Here is a 23,130-nt window from a genome sequence, read left to right on the forward strand (position 1 = left end):
GATAGACCTCAATCTAAACTGTAGTTCAGTCCCTTATCACTTATATGACTTTGAACAAGTCATTTCTCTTTGTCTCATAGCTTCTTCATTTATAAAATAAGAGGAGTGAAACCAAATGACCTTGAAAGTCCCTTTCAACTCTAAACCTATGATTTTGTAATGTTATAAATGATTCATGACGCCATAATGGTGGAGAAAAGGCAACAACTTGCCTGAACTCTACCCTAAATCCTTCCAAATACCTTAAAATAATGCCATAAAACAATTTATGGAGCAGCATACTCATGAAAGGATGGGTTGAAATAATTTTCTAGCCAAAGACAACTTAGAAAGTCAGTAGGAAAGGTCTATTGCACCAGGGTGAGAGTGGAACACAGTTCAGTGTAAACTGCACCAGCACAGACTCAGCCTCAGCAAACCAATTGGGAGCCATTAAATCAGCAGCTGCAGCAGATGCTTCCAGAGGTCTCAACCCACAAATGGTAAGGGGATTGAGCAACTGGTCAAAAGAAGATTATAGGGGTCTCTTTGTTAGTACTGAGACAGGACTCTATTACTTTGTCCGTACTCAAATCTGGGTCTTAGTTCTTAGTGGCAGCTCCAGAGTGAGAAGGAGTGCTAGAACACTAGAGCTTGTAGTTAGAGTGGAGGGGGGACCCTTGTCATAGTTCTGGGGCAGAAAATAGTGCTTGTTGACTCAAGACCACAGCACAGTCCAGGAAAGTAGCAAACATCTCTCCTTAGATCATACCAACTTGGAAAAACTGAGAACTAATAGGTCCCTTGAAGTATCTCCGAAAACAGATGAAGCCCTCAACCCTGGAAGCACAGACCTACCTTAACAAAGAGTTTAAAGTCAAGTAAAAAGCTGGGAATATGAGCAAACAACAGAAAAAAAATCTCTGACTATAGAAAATTACTGTGGTAACCAGCAAGATCAAAACACATTCAGAAGATAACAAAATCAAAGCTCCTACATCCAAGAAAAAGATGAATTGGCCAATTCAATTCATGCCACAGAAGGTCTTAAAAAGGATTTTAAAATCAAGTAAGAGAGGTAGAGGAAAAATTGGGAAGAGAAATGAGAGTGATGCAAGAGAAATCATGAAAAAAGAGTCAATAAGTTGAATAAGGAGACACACAAAAAAATGCTGAAGAAAACCACACCTTAAAAAATAGACTAGACCAAATGTAAAAGTAGTACAAAAGGCTAATGAGGAGAAGAATACCTTTAAAAGCAGAACTTGCCAAATGGGAAAAGAGGCACAAAAATTCATTGAAGAAAACAACTCCTTAAAAAGTAAAATTGGCCAAATGGAAAAGGAGATGCAAAAGCTCACTGAAGAATATAATTCCTTAAAAATTAGAATTGAGTAAGTGGAAACTAATGACTTTATGAGAAATCAAGAAACAACAAAACAAAACTAAAAGAATGAAGAAATAGAAGACACTGTGAAATATCATATTGGAAAAAAATGGCTTGGAAAATAGCTTTAGGGGAGATAATTTTAAAATGATTGGACTACCTGAAAGCTATGATGAAGAAGAAAAGAGCCTAACCATCATCTTTCAAGAAATTATTGAAGGACAGAAGGGATAGCAGATTAGGGGAAAGGGTAATCAGAAGCAAAAACTATTGTGGGGGGACAGGTCAAGGGAGAGAATGGAATAAATGAAGGGCAGGACAGGATAGAGGGAAATATGGTTGGTCTTTCACATCATGGCTGTTATGGAAGTGTTTTGCATTGCTACACATGTATGATCTATGTATTGAATCACTTGCTTTCTCCATGAGGGTGGATAGTAAGGGAGGAAGGGAGAGAATGTGGAACTCCAAATTTTAAAAATGAATGTAAAAATAATGTTTTTGCATGCATTGTACAGGCAATGGGGTATAGAAATCTATCTTGCCCTACAGGAAAAAAGAGGGGAAGGGGATGGTAGAAGCAGAGGTGATATAAGGGAGGACAGATTGTGGAAAGGAGTGGTTGGGGTGCATGCCATCCTGGGTGGGAGGGAGGGAGAGATGGGAAGAAAATTTGGAATTCAAAATCTTGTAGAAGTGAATGTTGAAAACTGAAAACAAATTAAACTAAAAAAATTAAAAATAAAGAAAAAGATTATAAAGTGTTTTATAAACATTATCTCATTTAATCCTTACAACAACCTGTATGGTAGACACTATTATTGTTATTATTTGACAGATGAGGAAACTGAGGTGGACAGATGTCAACTGACTTCCCCATGGTCACACAGAGAGTGAGTGATGCTGGATATGAACTCAGCTCTTCCTGATTTCATGCCTACTACTCTCTCCATTGTGCCACCTACTTGCCTGTCATTTTCAAGAAAGGGATTTATGTTTTAAAAAAAAGAAATTATTGAAGAAAACTGCCCTGATATTCTAGAATCAGAGAATAAAATAGCTATTTAAAGAATCCACTGATCACTTCCTGAAAGACATCTCCAAATGAAAACTCCCAGGAATATTGTAGTCAAATTCCAGAGCTCCCAGATCAAAGAGAGAATACTGTAAGCAGTCAGAAAAGAAACAATTCAAGTATCATGGAGTCACAGTCAGGCTAATTCAAGACTCTACATTAAAGGATCTGAGGGCTTGGAATATAATATTTCAGAGGTCAAAAGAGTTAGGATTACAGCCAAGAATCACTTACTCAGCAAAACTGAGTATAATCCTTAAGGGGAAAAAATAGACATTCAATAAAATAGAAGACTTTCAAGTATTCTTGATGAAAAGACCAGAGCTGAATAAAAAAATTTGACTTTGATTTTCAAGACTTGAGGGAAGCATAAAAAGGTAAACAGGAAAGAGAAATTATAGTGGATTCAATATGGTTAGTATATTTATATTCCTACATGGGAAGATGATACTTGTACCTCATAAGAACATTCTCATTATTAGGGGTTAGAAGAAGTATGTATAGAGGGTACAGGTGTGAGTTGAATGTGAAGGGATGATACCCAAAAATAAAATTAAGGAGTGAGAGAGAGGAATATACTAGGAGAAAAGGAAAGGGACAGGTAGAATGGGGTAAATAAAATGCTTTTACAGTAGTGGGGAAGAAAAGGGAGGTAAGGGAGAGTGAGTGAACTCTATCCTCATCAGAACTGGCTCAGTTGGGTATAGAAATCTGTCTTATTCTACAGGAAACGGGGATGGGAAGAGAAGAAGATAAGAGAGGGAGGGGTATAATAGAAGGGAGGGTTGGGGGGGTAGTCAGAAGGAAAACACTTTTAAAGAAGGACAGGGTGGAAAGAGAGAGAAAAGAAAAAACTGGTGGGGATAGGATGGAGGGAAATACAGCTAGCAACAGTAACTGAAAAAACGTTTTAAGCAAGTTTCTCTGATAAAGGCCTCATTTCTCAAGCATATAGAGATCTGAGTCAAATTTATAAAAACCAGAGCCATTCCCCAATTGATAAATGGTCAAAAGATATGAAAAGTTTTCTTTTTTTTTTATAATGTTAAAACATATTTTAAACTTAAATACAATATAGGGCAAGAAAAAAGAATGTTGTGTACACAGAGAACATAAGAGAGGATTTAACATAAAGCAATACATTTCCATTTCAGGAATACCCATATGAGGGCTACACATTGTTTTCAAAACTGTCCATCTTGTCTTTACATCCTTCTATGTTTTCTTTTGTCTTCTGCTGTGCACTTTTAACTTCATTAAACAGTTTTTAGATGAAGTAATCAAAACTATCTATAGCCATATGAAAGATACTCTAACTCACTATTGATTGGAGAAATACAAATTAAAAATATTCTGAGGTACTATTTTATACCTATTAGATTGACTGATAGGACAGAAAAGGAAAATACCAAATGTTGAAGTGGGTATGGGAAAAATAAGACATTAGTGCACTGTTGGATTTGTGAGCTGATTCAACCATTCTTTAGAGCAATTTGGAACTATGTCCAAAGGGCTATAAAACCATACATATCCTTTGAGTCAGCAATGCCACTACTAGATCCATATCCCAAAAGAGACAAAAAATAAAAAAGGAAAAGGACTGGTACATACAGAAATATTTATAACAGTGCTTTTCTGGTAGCAAAGAATTGGAAATTGGGGGGATGTCCATCAACTGGGAAATTGTTCTATGTGATTGTGATGGAATACTTTTGTGCTATGAGAAATGATGGGAAGGATGCCCTCAGAAAAATCTGGAAAGACATGCATGAGGTGATACAAAGTGAAATGTACTATATACAAAGTAACAATAATATTGTAACATGGTCACCTGTGAATGACTTAGCTATTCTCAGCAATACATGATGCAAGATAACTGAAGGATTTATGATGAAAAGTGCTATCCATCCCCAGAGAAGCAGCTGCTGGTGTCTGAATACAGATTGAAGCATACTTTATTTTTAAACTTTCTGTGTTTCTTGAGGGTTTTTTTGTCTGCTTTATTTCACAACATGATTGTTATGGAAATGGTTTGCATGACTACACATGTATCTCAAGGAGGGGGAAGTGAGGAGAGAGCAAGGGAGAGAATTTTGAACTCTAAGATTTAAAAATGAATGTTAAAAATAATTTTTACATGTAACTAGGGAAAAATAAAATTCTTTAATATGAAGCAAATAAATGATCCACATTGGCGGCATTCACTGATTATAGTTAACCAGATAAATGTCATAGGTCTAACTTACTTTATATTACACAACAAAATGAGAGATGATAAAAGCAAGAGAACTGTGTCCATCTGTTTGTATTCAGATGCAACAGCAGTGGTCAATTAATTGGGAATAGACACGGACAATGAATAGTTTAAATCACAAAGGAACAAAGAAAAACACCTGGAAGTGGCCACAGAGATCAGAAGTGATCAGATATTCACTGTCTAATAAGAAATTTTAATTCTCGTTAATAAGAGCCTACCACTTCTTTATATATTCTTTGGAAAGAAACAATTTTAATTAAAAGTCTGTTGCTTAAAAAAAAGAAAAACAATGAAGTGACTTGAGAGATTGGTGTATAAATCAGCAGTTTTATGTGGTAAGAAAATCAATTCCTCTAGTTCAGAGGATAGATTCTGTACTTGACAAAAAAGAGTAAAGTCATTGTTAGTAGCATTCTAATAGCTAGTGTGACTTTTATGTAAAAAAGTGGTTCCCACTCAGTCAAATTTCTACAGGGGAAAAGTGAATAATTTGACAGTATGTTTATCTAGTCAGAGGGATTTGATTAAATTCATCAAATACAAGATTCAGGCACAGTATGCTAATGAATTATGAGATCAAATGAATGATAGGTTTTAAATGGTGATGATGGTATGGCAGCAAAGTCTTCTCATTTGTGGCCCACAAGCTCAGTATCACTGACACTAATGGGAACTCTTGGGCTGAACAAGGAAAGGACAAACCAATTAAATTAAAAGCAAGGTAGCAAGGTTAAAGTTGCCCAGATAGTGGTAATTAAAAAAGTAATCTTTAACAGAAATTAAAGAGGAAGAAAAAAAAGCACTAACATAGATTGCTGGCATTTCACAAGCTCTGGGGATGCCCCTGCTTGAACAATATCTGGAGATAGCAGTACACAGAAAATTTCTCTTTGGCATCCCAGGACATTAAACTAAATGCTCATTAAGTAGCTCACAATAAGATGAAAAGAAAACATTCATGAAAGATGTGCTTGATTTCGCTAAATTCAACCATTTCTCAAGCAACTAGAAATGAGCAGGGAAAACTGATCAAAATCTAGAATGAATTGGAAAGCTGATGGGAAGAAAAAAATGAAAGAAATGATTCAGGGAGAGTCTTTTGTCTAAATGAGAAGTTGATTTCTAACGTGCTACTTTTAACCCCAGAAATTCCAGTGATGTCACATATTTTCATATAGCAAGAAAAAAATCCATAAATACATGTGGTAAAGAACAAGAGATGAGTAGAGAGATTTAACTCCTTTCTGAGTATAACACCATGAAATGCAGGGCAGTGTTTCTGGAAAAGGGCTAGCTCTCATTATCTCTATCTTAACTTATCATGACAGCCTTTTAAAGGGTCTTTCTCTGCTTCTAATATTCCATTTTCCCTCCCCAACAAAAACTCCTATTCTTTATACAGTTTACAAAATAATCTTTAATGCATAGACTTGACCATGTCATTCCACTTCTTGAAAACATTCAATGGTCCCAATATCACCTAAAGGAAAAAAAATATTAATTTGGCATTCTTGTTTTATTTTATGTTGATCCACTTCATAAACTTTACTTTCTATCTGTTCTCTATCAGAATGTGCTTCTAACTCCAAGGACTTTGACACTACTTGGCTACCTGCTTAACTGGGAGTTTCCTTCAGTTCCTGAGATCTCATTCTATCCCTCTGCCATGCTGACCTCTTCTCCCATTCATGAGTTTCTTTTGGGTTCTCCATTTTGGGGATAGATCCATGCTGGCCATACTCATTTTCCTCTTGCCTGTATTTCTGATTCCACAAATTTCCCAACTACCCCCCATCACTGGTACCTTTGGTACCCTGCCTTCAAGCTTTCCAGCTCCCTTTATATGTTGATTTTCCTCATTAAAATGTAAGCTTTTTGAAGACAAGAACTACAATTCTTTTGGCTTATATTTGTACCCCTAGAGCTTAGAACAGCATAAGTGCTTAATAACCCTTCTTGTCTTACAAGCTGCTCATCCTGCCACGTCAAGTGATCTAAACATACTTGCATGCATTAGCATAGCTATCTCCCATGCCTCTGTTGGCACAATGACAAGGACATTGACTCAAAAGTCAGTAGTCTGGGGTTCAAATGATATCCTTCCTCTTACAGTATGATCTTGGGCAAGTCACCTAACCTCAATTTGAGAATTCTCAACTGTAAAATGAGGGGCCTCTGAAGTTTCTTCCAATTCTAAGTTTGTTATTCTATGATCCAAAGAACTATTCCCTCCTCAGTGCTATCTTTCAGAATCTTCCTTAGGTTAGAGGTCAACTTTTCCTTGTAGCATTCCCAGTTTTTTCCAGCTTAAATTGATGTCTCCTTTCTTGAATTTTCCCAGAACACTGTCTAGAGCTTCTTTGTCTCTGTCACATTGAATCTGGTATTACTACAATAGGGGCAGCTAGGTGGTGAAGTGGATAGAGCACTAGTGCAGGAGTCAGGAGGACCTGAATTCAAATCTCACCTCAGATACTTGACACTCACTAGCTGTGTGACCTTGAGAAAGTCATTTAACCCCAATTACCTCATCCTGGGTCATCTCCAGTCATCCTGATGAATATCTGGTTACTGGATCCAGATGACTCAGGAGGAGAAGTGAGATTGGTGACCTGCACAGCCCTCCCTCACTCCAAACAAAGTCAAGGGCAAGTCATGTCATCATTTCTTCTTCGGCAACAAAGGACAAACACACACACACATACACACATACACACATTACTGCACTATTCCACATGAATGGCAAGTCTGGTGCCAATCAAGAAGAAATAATTTTGTAGAAAGAAATTGATGAGGAATAAAAGAACAATAACAAAAATAACTTTCTATAGTATTTTAAATTTTATAAAATGCTTTTCTCACTACAATCTGTGACACAGGTAGGGTCCAAGTAATTTAGAGGATACTAGGGTGGGAACTAGAAGATCTGTTCTATTTTTCATCCTCTGCTAATAACTGTGATCTTGGGTAAGTCTTTAAAATGCTCTGTTCCTCAGCTTCTGTATTTATCAAAGGAGAAGATACCTTTTCCTACTAACCACCACAATAAGATTGCAAAAGAAAAAAAATGTCATATGAATATGCTTGTGAAAATTGCTTCTTTTTAAATAGTGTTATTTATTAGGGAAAAGGATATTTGTATTGAGGGAAGAAAAAAATGAAACTATTGATTTGAATATTTGAGGATACTGGGTCCTAATCTCATGACTGAGATTTTCTTTTAAATCTTAAAATAATAGGATGATGGAAGGCACGTTAGAGATCATGTGATTTAGTTTCACCATTTTTCAGATGAGGAAATTGAGGAAGAGTGAGGCTGAGGAATTTCCTCAGGGCCACACAAGTGGCATCCAGCAGAACCAGTACTCAAACCAAGATTCCACAACTCAAAATTTTTTACTCTTAAATATTATTTTTATACTATTCTTAGTTTTAACATCACTTTCATTTCCAAATTTCTCCTTGCTCACTTAGCCACCTCTTTTGCCAAAGAATTTAAAAAGAGAGAGAAAAAAATCCTACAAGGCCATACAGTTAGCAAGTGGTAAAACTAAGGAAAATATCAATTGAGCTGGACAGTACATGCAATGCTCTACAACCAAAGTCTCTTGACCTCTGCAACATGGGGAAGGAGTTGCATTAAATACCATCTTTGAAGAAAATCAGATTAGGAACTTAAACTCTGGGCATCTTTTCTTTGACTTAGCCAATGGGAATATTTCATAATAATCAGGTTCACTGCATCGGGACCAGAATGTTAATTGTACATATAGGTGCTAACTCTAGAGACAGCTTGGTTTAGTTCTCCTGAGTCTGGAAGACCTGAAACTTATGACATGAGGCCATTAGACCATCACTTAAATGGATGTGAGTGTTTTGAATGTATTGATATCACAAGATAAGATAAATGGACTCAACTCTCAGAGACTCTTGGGATTGTCATGTCCCTACAGGGTCTGAAAAGGTGTGAAATCTTCACACTGCGAAGATTGTTAAGTGATTCATATTAAGACATCAATCAACCAGTCAACAAGCACTTATTAAGTATTTATTACGTTCCTTGGAAGGAAAAGATATGGCAAATCTGGACAGCATACTAAAAAGCAGAGACATCACCTTGCCAACAAAGGTCTGTATAGTTAAGGCTATGCCTTTTCTAGTAGCAATGCATGACTGTAAGAGTTGGACTATAAGGAAAGCAGGGTGCCACAAAATTGATATCTTCAACTGTGGTACTAGAGAAGACTTTTGAAACTCTCTTGGATAGCAAGGAGATCAAATCAGTCAATACTTAAAGAAATTAATTCAGGCTATTCACTGGAAAATCAAATACTGAAGCCAAAGCTTAAACCCTTTGGCCACATTACAAGAAGATGGGAAAAACCCTAAAATTGGGAAAGACTGAAGGCAAAAGGAAAAGGTGACAGCAGAGGATCAGATAGAGTCATGGAAACAATGAACATGAACTTAGACAGACTTTGAGAGATTCTGGAGGATAGAAAGGCCTGCAATGCCATGGAATCATAAAGAGTCAGATATGATTAAAAGACTAAAGAATAAGAACATATGGAATTCCCACTGAGAAAACACTCGTTACCAATGCAGGTCAGCACATACTTAATAATTTAAAATCTTAAAGATTTGTTTGGTTGGGGCAGGTAGGGGAAGCACTAGAAGTATAAGTGTTGTTCAGGATCACACAGCTAGTATGTTCAAAATGACTGAATAAGAACAAAAATGTGCCTGACACCATGTTCAAATCTGGGAATAGGCAAGACCAATTTCTGCTCTTGAGAAGTTTACCTCCTAACATGAGAGAGAACATGTAAGTAAGTAACCAAAGATTGATTTGACAATTCTAACAATAACTACTTTCTTCCTTTTTTCCATACTCTTACAATGAGAAAATATCCCATTTCCATAGTTCCAAAGGTTTAGAACACACTCACCTCATGACAGCCCTATGAGGTAGCAAGTACAATTTTCAGGAAACTGAGGCTTACAGTGTTTAAGTGACTTATTAAGTCAAATATCCTGTAATTCGTAGAAATGGCTCCTAACCTAGGTCCTCTGACATCAAATGCATGGTTTTTTTCCCCCTACTTTACCACCAAAAAATAGGATAAAAAATAGGCAAATAAAAAATGTTAAAAAACATTCAGAATGAAGAAAGAGTATTGAGAAAAACATGAACAAAGAAAAAAAAGACTAGGACATGTGAGGAAAATAAAGCAATGAGATTAGTATTATCACAAAAAAACTCTAAACATTAGTTACACAAAAGTCTTTTTAGCAGTTATCTATAATGTCTAGCCCACTAAAAGTTTTGGTTCATTTTCCTGAAGTAGCACTTATGGTGCTGTCACAAGGGAGATCATGGGATAGAATGACAGTCCCCTATTCACTATATGGCCCAAAGACTACAAAGGATATCAGTTTAGAGTTCCCATAATCCCTTATTCTCACTGAGCTGAAAGAACCTACAAACCCACTCTTATCCTTTCAGGCCTTTACAGAGGAGACACAAGGTCTCCTTTTACCAGGCCATGGGGGGCCATCTCTCCTCATTCTTCATTTCTGCATCCTGGATTCCCTTCAGGTTCTACCTAGAATCACACCTTCTAAAGGGTGTTTTCCCTCAATCCCCCTAAATTCTATTTCTTTCTTTCTGTTAATTACTTCCAATTTATCATGCACATATCTTGTTTGTACAGTTATTTGCATGTTACAGACAAGATATACAAGGGATAAACTGGAAATAATGAACAGTGGGAAAAAACTAGAACAGTTATTTGCATGTTGGGGCAGCTAAGCAATGAAGGGGATAGAGCAAATCTGGTCTCAGTCACTTACAAGTTGTGTAACCCTGGGCAAGTCATTTAACCTTGTTTGCCTCACTTTCCTCATGTGAAAAATGAGCTAGAGAGAGAGAAATGGTAAAGCACTCCAAAATCTTTGCCAAGAAAACCCCAGATCAGGTCACGAAGAGTCACACATGATTGAAAACGACTGAAAAACAATGTTGATGCTGTCTCCTCCTCAGACTGTGAGCTCCTCAAACCAGGGACTATTTGGGGACTATTTTTTCCCTTTCTTTGTACCCTTAATATTTAGTACCTAGCACAAAGTAGGCAATAAATATTGACTGACTGAGTGATTAGATAACCTTTTTCAGTCTCTTTGAGCTTCAGAAATTTGGCAAATGGGGAATATTTATATTCTTTGTTTAGCTAAAATGCTCGCTGATCAGGTAGTTTATATTGCTACACTGGTTGAAGCACCTAGTGTTGGTTTCAGGGTTTGTTTGTTTGCTGCCCTGAATTCTTGGTTTCTAACTTTTCTCCTCTACAGTGAATTTTCTCCACTACTACAGGAGCAATGTTCTTAAAACACAGTTATGACCATTTCATTATCCCAGTCACAAACTTTCAATAGCTCCATGTTGTCTTATACAGCATTTTCTGTGCCTCTTCTATGGATCACACAGTACTTTTTGATGTAATTTTCTACTAGTTTGACCTAGGATATGTCATGTGACTTTTTGTGCCTCAATTTCCTCCTTTGTAAAAAATAGTAAATTCTTGATTTTCATATAGCAGAAAGTAGACTACTTGCTCCTCTGTCCCAAATCTTTGGAATATGGAAATTCTAGTCATAACTGTTCTCTCTGTCCCCCAACAATGGTGGGTTCTATTCCCTTGTAATCTCCCTTGACTTCACCACTATAGAGAACTTCCTCTGTGCATAAGTGGAGTAGGGAAGTGGGAGGTGGAAAGATGAAGGTCAGAATGAGGAAATCTAACCTAATAGTCCAGTCTTGTCCCAGATAGCAAAACATAGCTGAAGCATACTTTCAGCCTAGGTCAAAAGAAAAATTTCATAGCTTCTGTCTCTTGAGAAGTTTATTAAAAAGTATTGATCTTAAAGAACATATGATTCTCTCTTAATTTATCTCAACTGTAGCCAGGAAAGAGGCTGGCATTTTTCGATCTGACTCTAACCTTGGACCTCCCTGTATACCAGTACCAAACACTGTTCTTTTCTGTTCCAGACTCTTTGCTTAAAAACAAGGAAAGATATAGCTCAAAAGGAATTAGGGTTGATCATTTATATCAAATGGGTCCACTTTGATATTAAAGTAGCCAGTAAGCAACTTTTAAAAAAAACCCAGAAAACTCTAGATTTAAACATCCATCTTTTCAGACAGAGAAAGGGGAGAAAAAAGGAAGTGAGAAAATGGAGCACCATTTGCTATTTGAATTTTTGGCCACAGAAAAGGGCATTACCCATCCTCAAGTAAGAAATATTCCATTTCAATTGCCTTGATGGATGAATGTAACCATTGTCTTGATGGAATCTGTGCTTGCTTACTACCAGTATCCTCTGCAATCAGCATCTCCCAGAGCTCCTCTTTTCTTCATAGCATGTATACACCATCAGCCATGCCTGCCACTGCCACCTACAGGACATCTCCTCAATATTCAGTTCAAAATTCCCTCCTTGTCTCCAAGCATCAATCCCAAGACAGTCACCAATTTCTTCTAGGGTTGAAGGAAGATAGCTTTGTCTTCTTTAAGATTTATCTCCCACAAACACGTACGATAGACTTTTTACAACTTCTTCCTGCCAATAGACATCTGGGCATCTATCTCAAAACTCATCACATTCACAGTCAAGACCTTTCACATTTGCCTCCAACCTCCCTGTTCAAACAGATTATATACTTCTCTCCTTTACCTAATCTGCATTCCAGCAAAAGAAGACTGGTTTCCATTCCACATTCTTTTCCTGTCTGTTTCCATCCCATTGCTTTGTGTATGCAACATCACAGAGGCTGGAATAGGGTAACCCTCTTCCAATCACTCTGACCCCCCCCACCAGTGACGCTTATTTCTTCTTCAACAAATGAAATGGTTTCTCCTCCCAACACATAGCTGTCAACTTTCCATCAACTGGATCATGGCAGGGCTGATTCTACAGAAGAGATCACATGGCGTGATGGAGAGAGGGCTAGCATGGCTGGAAGATGTAGGTTCAACTCCTTCCACTGTCACGTTAACCATATGACCTTGGGCATGTTACCACAACTATCAGGGCTTGATCAACTCTCCAAGACCATAAGTTACAGATGAGTTGTTAATATGCCTCAATTGAGGGAACTTCCACACTGGATTTCTCAAACTGATGAAATGAATAAAAATGAGTGCTTTTTAGTTTGGAAGAGAGAAACAAAAGCATTGTTTACTTTTAACAAACTTTTTTGTTGAAGAATTTCTGTGTTAGAAACGAGGACCATGTTTATTACATAAAAACCAACATACAAACAAGTCATCTGGCTTCCATCTACTCGGAGGAAATTTCTCTCTGAAATGTCCCTATCAATATGCTAAGCATCCAAAACAATGGCATTGTTCAGTCCTTGTCCTCCAAGGCCCCTCTTAAGCATGTGACATTTCTAAATATTTTGATGCCTGCTGTTATTCTCCCCAAGCTTTGTTTCAGAAAAATCACATACTGTTGGCTTCATTTTACATCAGGCAGTGTTCCTCTTCTGTCTCATTTGATAACTACCTTTCTTATTCAGACCCTTAGCCCTTGGTTTCAGAATTCTATCTTAATGAGTTTACAGGACTACTCTCCCCTCTGTGGATAAGCTGATGCTATCAGTGCCTAGGACACACTAGATATTTAACAAAATTTTACTGACCAACTGGAAGATTCTAAATGTGCCCTCCTTTTATGTTAACTGTTTCTTTCAGTAGTGTTATCATTTACTCAGTCTTTCATGTTCCATATCTTGGTATTAACTTTTGTCTCTTGTTCTTACCATTCATATCCAATTAGTTCCTAAGCCATAGTGATTCTTCTTTTGCCGTCCCACGTTTTTGCTTTCCTCTTTATTCCCACATGAATGTAGGCCCTCATCATCACCTGCCAGGACCATTTCAATAGCCTATGGATTGGTCATATTTCCACTCTGCATTCTAATCTATCTTTCATACCACTGCTCAATGATTCTTCTAATGCTTATATCTGCCTATTTTGCTCCTCTCATCAGAAAATTTCAGGGGCTCCCTAATGCCTACCAAGTAGCATCCAAAGTCTTTTTCTTGGCATTTGAAGCATCTCACACTTTAGTACCACCTACCCATTTTAGATTCATCTCTTAGTGTGCTTCTAGGGTTTAACCTGACCTTACATGTATGTCACAGGCAGCTGAGCTGCAAGGTTTTTATTATGTCCCCTTCCCATCTTAAGTGGGGTGGGTGGGTTGAATGCTTCTCTTAAAGTAGCTAATATACATGGCCTGGATCAAGGGTTATATAAGAAGACATAACTCTGCTATGACCCTATAAGTAAAGAATACCCATTAATATGTAGACTCAATGAGGGTTGCTGATCAAGCAAGAAATATTACCTGAGACATGCCCTCTATTTTCCTGCCCTCTGCTTTTACATATGCTATCCACAATGCCTGGGATGTCCTCAATTACCTTCTTCCTGATTATAATGTACAATGTTGAATTCCTATCCATTCTCTAAAATCCAACTCACATGGTGCCATCCGTCAGTATTTCTGTTGATGACTGTGCCCTCCTCCTGATAACCAAGATCTCTTTTAATACTTTATTTTTCACCTCTCTGGTATTCTTGTCAAATATTATTGTATATCATCATTAAGTAGATACAATTTATTCTCCCTTGAACTGTAAGTTCTACTTCTTTCATAATCACAATGCACATTTCCATATCACTTAAAATTTTGCCATATTCCATTTTCCATATCACTTCTACATTGATAAAGCTGCAGCACTACAGGATGGCTATATATTTTGGGAGGCAATTTTATAGCTCTGCTTAGTTCATTAAAATAATGTCTCTTTAGCGTAGTAGTCCAATCACTTAAACAAAGGCTTAGAGAGATATCACAGTGCAGCACTAAAAGTGGAAGAATGTTACTGATTTCTCCTAAAGAAGTAATAATGGCTCACATAATAATAGCTTACAGATCTTCAAGCTTTACAAAGAGGTTTCTAGAGAAACTGATACCTAAAGAGATGAAGTAACCTGCTCAGGGACCACACAACCAGGAAATGTCAGAGCTATTATTTGAATGCAGACCCCCTGCCTCCATTTTTAGGTTCAGTGTTCTTTACCTCGTAGAGGTAAAGGCATTTGTTTTAATTTTGAGTTTGTAAGAACACTCTTGCATTAAAAATAAACTTACTGTTCTAAGGGTCAAAATAAGGGCTTTTGTTAGGATGTTACCAGGGGGAAATAGGGAAATGGAGGCAAAATTACTAGGGGAAAGAAGAGGAATGACACAGATGGAATGTTTAAGATAACATCTATATTGAAATGCTACATAATAAAATAATAGACACCATCATCATTTAACATTAACATTTTTAAAGTTATTTTATATTTTCATATCATCTCAATTTCTAGATATATCACTTGTGACTCTCCTATCCAAAGAACCTTCCCTCACAATGGAATAACAAAGAAAAAAAACAATTCAGTAAAACTAAGCAACCCAACAATGCATTCTGACAACATATATTCACCCATTTCTACAAAGAAGAGGAGTGCATTTTCTCAACTCTTTCTGGAATTAAGTGTGTTCATTATAATTTCATTGTCTTCTGTTTCATTTCTCTGTTCTTTCCATTTGCATTAATTACTGACATTTGAGATGTGGTCACAAAATGAGAACAAACTGTTCTTCAGAAGAATTATAAACTGTTAGGAAGTATTTGAAAAGAATGTTCCAAATCACAAATAACAGAAAGGCACATCAAATCAACTCTGAGGTTTCACCACATAACCAGAAAATGGGCAAATGTAAGGAAGATGAGAATTTTCAATGTTGGAGAGGTTATGAAAAGACAAACATATTAATTATTGGTAGAACTAAGAATTATTTCAAGCATTCTGAGCAGCAACCTGGAATTATGGAAGGAAAATGATTAAATTGTCCATATTCTATAACCTAGGGATGCCAGGATGATGTATAAAGCCTAAAGAGGTCAATGCCAGAAAGAAAGACATGACATACAAAAAGTACTCATCATAACAATTTTTGCAACAGTAAAGAATTGGTAACAAAGCAAATTCTCATTAAATGGGGTTTGACTAAATAAACTGTAGTATGCTAGGGCATAATCAATACCTTAACTCTTTCCCTGATACAAACTAGGCTATTTGTTTCTTGAATGCCCAAATAGTTGTGCCTAGGATGTGATTAGCAGAGGGATGGTTGAGGTCTAAGCTGTGCCCTCCCTCAATATAGCTTCTTAATAACTTGTGACTTATTGATGTCTCTTCTTAGTCACTTAAGGGTATGAAAAGGTCCACCCATATGAAGTCTGGCCCTTCACTTGGGGAACATCTCAAGGATTCATGAACAACCACTTTCTGCTTTGCCACATGAAAAGAAAAGGGTTCTACCCTAAGCTAAGTGCTATAGTATTCTTAGTGAAGAGCCTTCCTATGCTAGATCTAAGCAATCCTTTTGATAATTATTGAGTAACCAATGAATTGCTCATTTTATCTCAATATCAAACCTAAATTACCAGGAATTGGCCCAAGTCAGGCTTTCCCTAACATGTGAATATGATGAATACAGGGAAGTATGGGAAGAAATAAAAAAGAAAGATGGAGAGCAAAGCTAGCAGAACCAAGAAAACAATATATACAATGACTTCAACAATATAAATGGGAAGAACATAAACAACAAAATAATTTAAAAATGAATGCTGAGAAGTCATAATAACAAAATTGGTACCCAAAGAAGAAATGTGAGAATGTAACTCTGTAATGGTAATTTAGAATGTAATGGTAATTTAAATGGGAAGATCTTTCCCATTCATTGATAGGCCCATATGACCTGCCTGGGTCACATGGAAAACTGAGTCATATGAATCTATGGTAGGAGGAGTTTGCTGAAAGGTTTGAACAGGAAGAGGTGGAGCTGGAGCAGAGCTGAGGGGAAGTTGGTCAGACTAGTCAGAGCTGGGAAGGATGGAGGAAGCAGGTGGTTAGGATTGTGAATGTCTGATTGTGAGAAGGCCTGATAATGTATATAGCCTTCTTGGTTACTATGATGGATTTCTTTGGTGCTATGAAGAATTTGACTTTCTGGTGTTGAGATTCGGCTTTCTTGTGTCTGAATATTTTTTTTTCTGTCTTCCATGCGGGAAGTCTGTTGTATTTTGTGATTCAGAACTGTGCTGGCAGATGCATGGTCACCACAGGTGCTATGAATATCCCATTGGCACTACAAAATTCCCTAGATTATTTGCAGATGATGACTGTGGAAATACTGCATATATAATGTCATAATTTTTTGATACATTAGTTATTTTTGCTGAAGTATTTCTATGTCCTTCCCCTCCCCCATTATTGTTTGCTATAAGAGATGATTCTTGTGTGTAATCCCACCCAGTACCCAGATACTGAAATGTTTCAAGAGTTACAAATATTGTCTTTCCATGTAGGAATGTAAACAGTTCAGCTTTAGTAAGTCCCTTATGACTTCTCTTTGCTGTTCACCTTTTCATGGTTCTCTTCATTCTTGTGTTTGAAAGTCAAATTTTCTTTTCAGCTCTGGTCTTTTCATCAAGAATACTTGAAAATCCTCTATTTCATTGAAAGACCAATTTTTCCCCTGAAGTATTATACTCAGTTTTGCTGGGTAGGTGATTCTTGGTTTTAGTCCTAGTTCCTTTGACTTCTGGAATATGATATTCCATGCCCTTTGATCCCTTAATGTAGAGGCTGCTAGATCTTGTGTTATCCTGATTGTATTTCCACAATACTTGAATTGTTTCTTTCTAGCTGCTTGCAATATTTTCTCCTTGACCTGGGAACTCTGGAATTTGGCCACAATGTTCCTAGGAGTTTCTCTTTTTGGATCTCTTTCAGGCGGTGTTCTGTGGATTCCTTGAATATTTATTTTGCCCTCTGGTTCTAGAATCTCAGGGCAGTTTTCTTTGATAATTTCATGAAAGATGATGTCTAGGCTCTTCTTTTGATCATGGCTTTCAGGTAGTCCCATAATTTTTAAATTGTCTCTCCTGGATCTATTTTCCAGGTCTGTTGTTTTTCCAATGAGATATTTCACACTATCTTCCATTTTTCCATTCTTCTCTCTTTGTTCTGTGATTTCTTGGTTTTGCATAAAGTCATTAGCCTCCATCTGTGCCACTCTAATTTTGAAAGAACTATTTTCTTCAGTGAGCTTTTGAATCTCCTTTTCCATTTGGCTAATTCTGCTTTTGTAAGCATTCTTCTCCTCATTGGCTTTTTGAACCTCTTTTGCCAATTGAGTTAGCCTATTTTTCAAGGTGTTAATTTCTTCAACATTTTTTTGGGTCTTCTTTAGCAGGGAGCTGATCTGCTGTTCGTGCTTTGACTTCATGTCTCTCATTTCTCTTCCCAGCTTTTCCTCTACCTCTCTAACTTGATTTTCAAAATTCTTTTTGAGCTCTTCCATGGCCTGAGCCCATTGGGTGGGCTGGGACACAGAAGTCTTGATTTCTGTGTCTTTGCCTGATGGTAAGCATTGTTCATCCTCATCAGAAAGGAAGGGAGGAAATGCCTGTTCACCAAGAAAGTAACCTTCTATAGTCTTATTTCTTTTCCCTTTTCTGGGCATTTTCCCAGCCAGTGACTTGACCTCTGAATATTTTCCTCACACCCACCTCACCTCCTGATCCTCCCAGCCAGCATTTGGGGTCTGAGATTCAAATGCTGCTTCCAGCCTTAGGGCTTTTGGCAGGGGCAGGGCTGCTATTCAGTGTGAGATTAAGTTCAGATGCTGAGGTCGGGGCAGGGCCGCCTCTCAGGCTCAGTTCCCTCAGGGGGTTTATGCACAGACCTTCCACAATGGATCCAGGCTCCTGCCCCCTTGGGGAGCCCCGGTCTGTAGCCGCCTCTCAGCTTCACCTCCCGGGGGGGGGGCCTGAGTTATGGGGGCACCCCACTCCCCTCTCAACCCGCCAAAGAGACTCTCTCACCGACCCCCGTCACCTGTGGGTGGAGGGACTTGTGCGGCCGCTGGAGATCCCGTCCCTGAAACCTGCTCGGATCTGTATCTCTCGGTGCTGTGGCCGCAGCAGGTCTGGGCTGGGCTCCGCGTCTGCAGTGTGACGGACCTTTTGCGAGAGGTTTGCAGGTCCCTCTGTGGGTGGAGGGACCCGTGTGGCTGCTGGAGATCCCGTCCCTGAAGCCCGCTCGGATCTTTTCCTCTCGGTGCCGCGTCCGCGACAGGGCTGCACTCAGCTCCCAGTCCCGGCGCCCAGTCCGCAGCGCAAAGGACCCCCCGCGAGAGGTTTGCAGGTCTCTCCGGAACAGAAATCTCCCTCGCTCCAATGTTCCGTGGCCTCTGGGTGCAGAATTCTCCATGAGTTACTTCCCTGTAGCCGTTCTATGGGTTGTGGGTTCGGAGCTATGTGTATGTGCGTCTTTCTACTCCGCCATCTTGGCTCCACCCCCTATAAGAGATGATTCTTTTGGAGTGGGGAGGAGTACTTGTCAGAATGTAGAAGACATCAAAACAAAAAGTGTCAATGAAATGTATTTTCAAAGAGAAAAATGAAAGAAAAAAGCTGATATTTGTGTGGTGCTTTAATATTTACAAAGTACTTGGTGTGGATTATTCCATTTCGGAGATAACAGGATTAGAGACTTGAGTTGTAAAAGACCTCAAAGATCCTCTGCTCCAAGTATCTCACTTTACAGAGGAGGAAAGTGAGACCTGGAAAAATGAAGAGTCTTGTCCAAGGTTGCAAGGTCAAGGAACCAGGGATTGATCCTTGGTACCTGAATGATAAACCTAACACTCTTTCTACAGTATTACCTCTTTATCCTTAAGGATACTTCAGGAATGCAAAAAAGTTGTTAATGCTATATAGTAGACCCAAGTGTTCTGTTTAACCTCTTATTGGTAACCTATAATATTGACAGATGAGGGACATCACACATAAGGTACTCATTATAATATTTATTGCTTTATACCACCTTCATTCCATCAACAGTGTGATTTATTAAGCCAAAGCTAAATGAAATAAGGATAGCTGCTGTGATGCTCAAGGACAGCTGCGTGTGCCATGTATGAGATCTTTACTTTACTTTAAATATCTGCCAAAAAAGGCTGGTTTCATTAGACAGAAAACCTCCAAGAAAATACCCCAAAGAATGCAATGAAAATTGTCAAATGATAGGCCCCAGAAGATATTCAATCAGTTGATTCACTCTGCTTATGTAAAAAAAAAATTCTAAATGTTTTTAGCGTGTGTGTTCTCATTTTCAACAATGTACATGTTAAATATGTGAATCTTTTTGGTGAGTGGACAATCTGTTGTCCAAAGAAGCCAAAAGTGTTTCAGAAAATTTGGATGACAGAATATGTAGGACATTCTCAAGGGAATTTTCTTTCCTATCTAGAAGACACAGAAATACACAAATAATATACAAGTGATTGAACTCAAGACACTGGGAATCTCTAATGTTAAAGTGGCATCAAGTTATGGATATATAAATGGGGAGACTATAAGGAATTAGTGTCTATTTCCTGTCAAGATAACACAACAAATTGCAAGCAAATTCCTAGCCATTGATCAGTCTCTGTCAGGAAGAAATTTATACTTCTCCAAACCTTTTACATCAATGACACTTCTAAATCACTATGCTAAGATCAATGGACATCCTAACCTCTGGCAGCTGGTTTTTCTCAGCCTTTGGTTTTTCACCTCTGTTGTAGCTTTCATATATATATTAACAAGGCTATTTTGATGGATAACAATGTCACTAATTTTCAGAAACTACTCACCATGAAAAATAATTCCTCTTTTCCTTGTTCAGTTCTTAGAATGCGTATCTTTCTTCAAGGCTCAACTCAAGGGTCACTGCTCTGTGAAACCCTCCTGATCTCCCCCACTTGTCACTACTCTCTTCCTCCTCAAATTGTCTTCTAATTACTTAATTTATTTCTGTACATTTTATATCTCCACAATTTCTTTGAGAATGTGGTCAGCATTGTTTTCGTCTTTGCATTTTTATTGCCTCAAATCTAATAAAAACACAATAAATGTTGGTTGGTTGGAACTTAACCAACTAGTTTCTCTGAGCAACAGAAAGTTCGCAAGCCATGCTATTAGAGACCTTTGAGAAATGATTTCACATGTGCATAGGTTTGATCATTTTGTTCATGTTTATATTTTGATACACTCTGTTTCAATATGGTGGCTCTGGAATATTGAAATGAATTCTCCACACCCAAACAACCTTAGATCTACTGTCTAAACATTTGCTTCATGGGCAAAATTAAGGAACACATGTGTGAGAGACTGACTTCCCCACCCATTATTTACTGGTTAATAGTTACACAGGATGGTAAAATCAATAGGTAGACATTTATTTTGTCTTAGATCAAGCTGTCTGACATCCTTTCTTTGAGATCACATAGTAAGGGAGCCCCAAAATTAGAATGTTAAGGACCTATCTGATAAACCAAATATATGACATTTTTCAGAGAAATTTCCCTCATTTTTTGAATAAAAAAGCCAAATGTAGCTTCTTCTCAACCCTTCCAGTCAGAAATGAAAGAAATCCAATAACAATAATGACAGCTCACATTTTCACAGGATTTTGTAGTCTCTAACACATTTTATGTCTGTTTTCTCATTTGATCCCAAGGGATCAACTGTGCTGTATCGAGTAAGGCAGGTATTATTACGTCTGCTAACTTATCTGATCCTCTGTGATCTCCTTAGTTGTTAGGGAGGGGAGGTAACATCCCTGCTTTTCAGATGAAGACTCGGAGATGTTAAATTATTTATTTGCCTAAGGTCATAGTTTGTATTTGAGTTGGGATTTGAACTCATGTTTTATGAATAAATCCAGCGCTCTTTCTACTCTAAAGCAATGTTACTACTAGAAACATAGTACCGAGTTTGGGGGAGTAAGAGGAAGTTAGTTTAAGATTAAAAATGCTCTCTCATTGGTATCACAATCACTACTTTCAACATTTGATTGGCCATGCATTACATCAAGACACTTAAAAAAAGTTAACTGTACAAGTATAATGAGGGAGGAAAAAAGGCTAGATATAGAAAGGATCAGATGGTTTTATAGAACTCTCACTTCTATATGAGTCAACAATGTGATATTGTACCTAAAGAAAAGTTAATACTATGTTAAGTGCTCTTAAGAAATGCACAGCGTATAAAGTAAGGGGTACATTAGTTTCAATAGACTCTGTCTTGTGCGTGCCACCATATCTCAAGTATTATATTGTGTTCTAGATGCCATGTGGTAATGAGAATATTGACCAGAATGCAACCAGATCAAAGCGTACAGGATGGTGAGGGAAGTGGAAACTATACCCTATGATGGAACTGGGAATAACCTGCAAAAGGTGGGGGACATGATAATCACCATGCAGTTTAAGAGTTTCCTAAAAAAGAGGACATACTTATTCTGCTTTGGACAATGGGGACAGAATTTGGAGCAATGGGTGATTATTCACAGAGATGAAAAGTTTAACTAAACATAAGGAAAAGCAGCCTAATAAACTACCCAAAAGTTAAATAAGCTGTCTCAGAAAGAAATGGTTCTCTTTCTTTTAGGTCATTGCCCATTAGTTAGATGATCATTTGTTGGATATGTAACAGAGAAGAATCTTATCAGTTATGGTTTGAACTAGATCACCTCAGATGTGTATTCCTCCAACTTTGAGATTGTGTCACTTTGGGATCCTCTTTCCATAGTTCTTTTAATAGTATTCAGCAAAAGTAAGTACTTGAAAATGTGACTACTGGCTTACAACCTTTTACTTTTATTAATTTTAGGGGTGAAAAATCATTTAAGGTCATTTATCCATCCATTGTTTCAATTCCACCTAACATTTTTTAAGCATCTGCCCTCAAGGGACATATATTTTACTGGGGTAATATAGCATGTACACAAATAACAAATACAAATTAGATACAAAATAATAAATGATTTCAAGAGGGAGAGACTGCTAATGAGCAGGTATAAGCAGAAGCAAAGTGGGATTTTTATTGTTTTCTTTTTGGAGTTCAGTTTCCGGGGTTTAGGTTAAATTTTAAACACCTGTAGGATTGATCTCCTTTGAACCCTGATAATTCACAGCTATGCTGAGTCATGTAGGTTTTGTGTCTACTGACTCTGAGCCAATCAGGGGCTGAGTCTTTGTTATATATACTGGGAGGTTGATCTTTTGCTTTGGGGGCTACCTTGTGAGAAGGATCTTTTGATTTCCTGGACAGAACTCTGAGTAGATGTTTGTTAAGAGCTCCCAGAATATTCAGATATTAGTGCTCTCCCAGCTATAGATGGTTGTATTACTTTGTTCAGACAGTTAGAACCCTACCTGTTGAATCTCTGTGCTAATTTCTCTGCTTG

The 23,130-nt window shown here is 37.7% G+C and overlaps 1 protein-coding gene across 1 annotated transcript in view; it reads right to left on the reverse strand.

Annotated features, from left to right (window-relative positions):
• The window catches only part of TRPM3 (transient receptor potential cation channel subfamily M member 3), a 457,883-nt gene that overhangs the window by 426,959 nt on the left and 7,794 nt on the right, over positions 1 to 23,130 (reverse strand). The window lies entirely within an intron of this gene.

Source organism: Notamacropus eugenii, chromosome 1 (genome assembly GCF_028372415.1).
Source record: "Notamacropus eugenii isolate mMacEug1 chromosome 1, mMacEug1.pri_v2, whole genome shotgun sequence".
NCBI lineage: Eukaryota > Metazoa > Chordata > Mammalia > Diprotodontia > Macropodidae > Notamacropus > Notamacropus eugenii.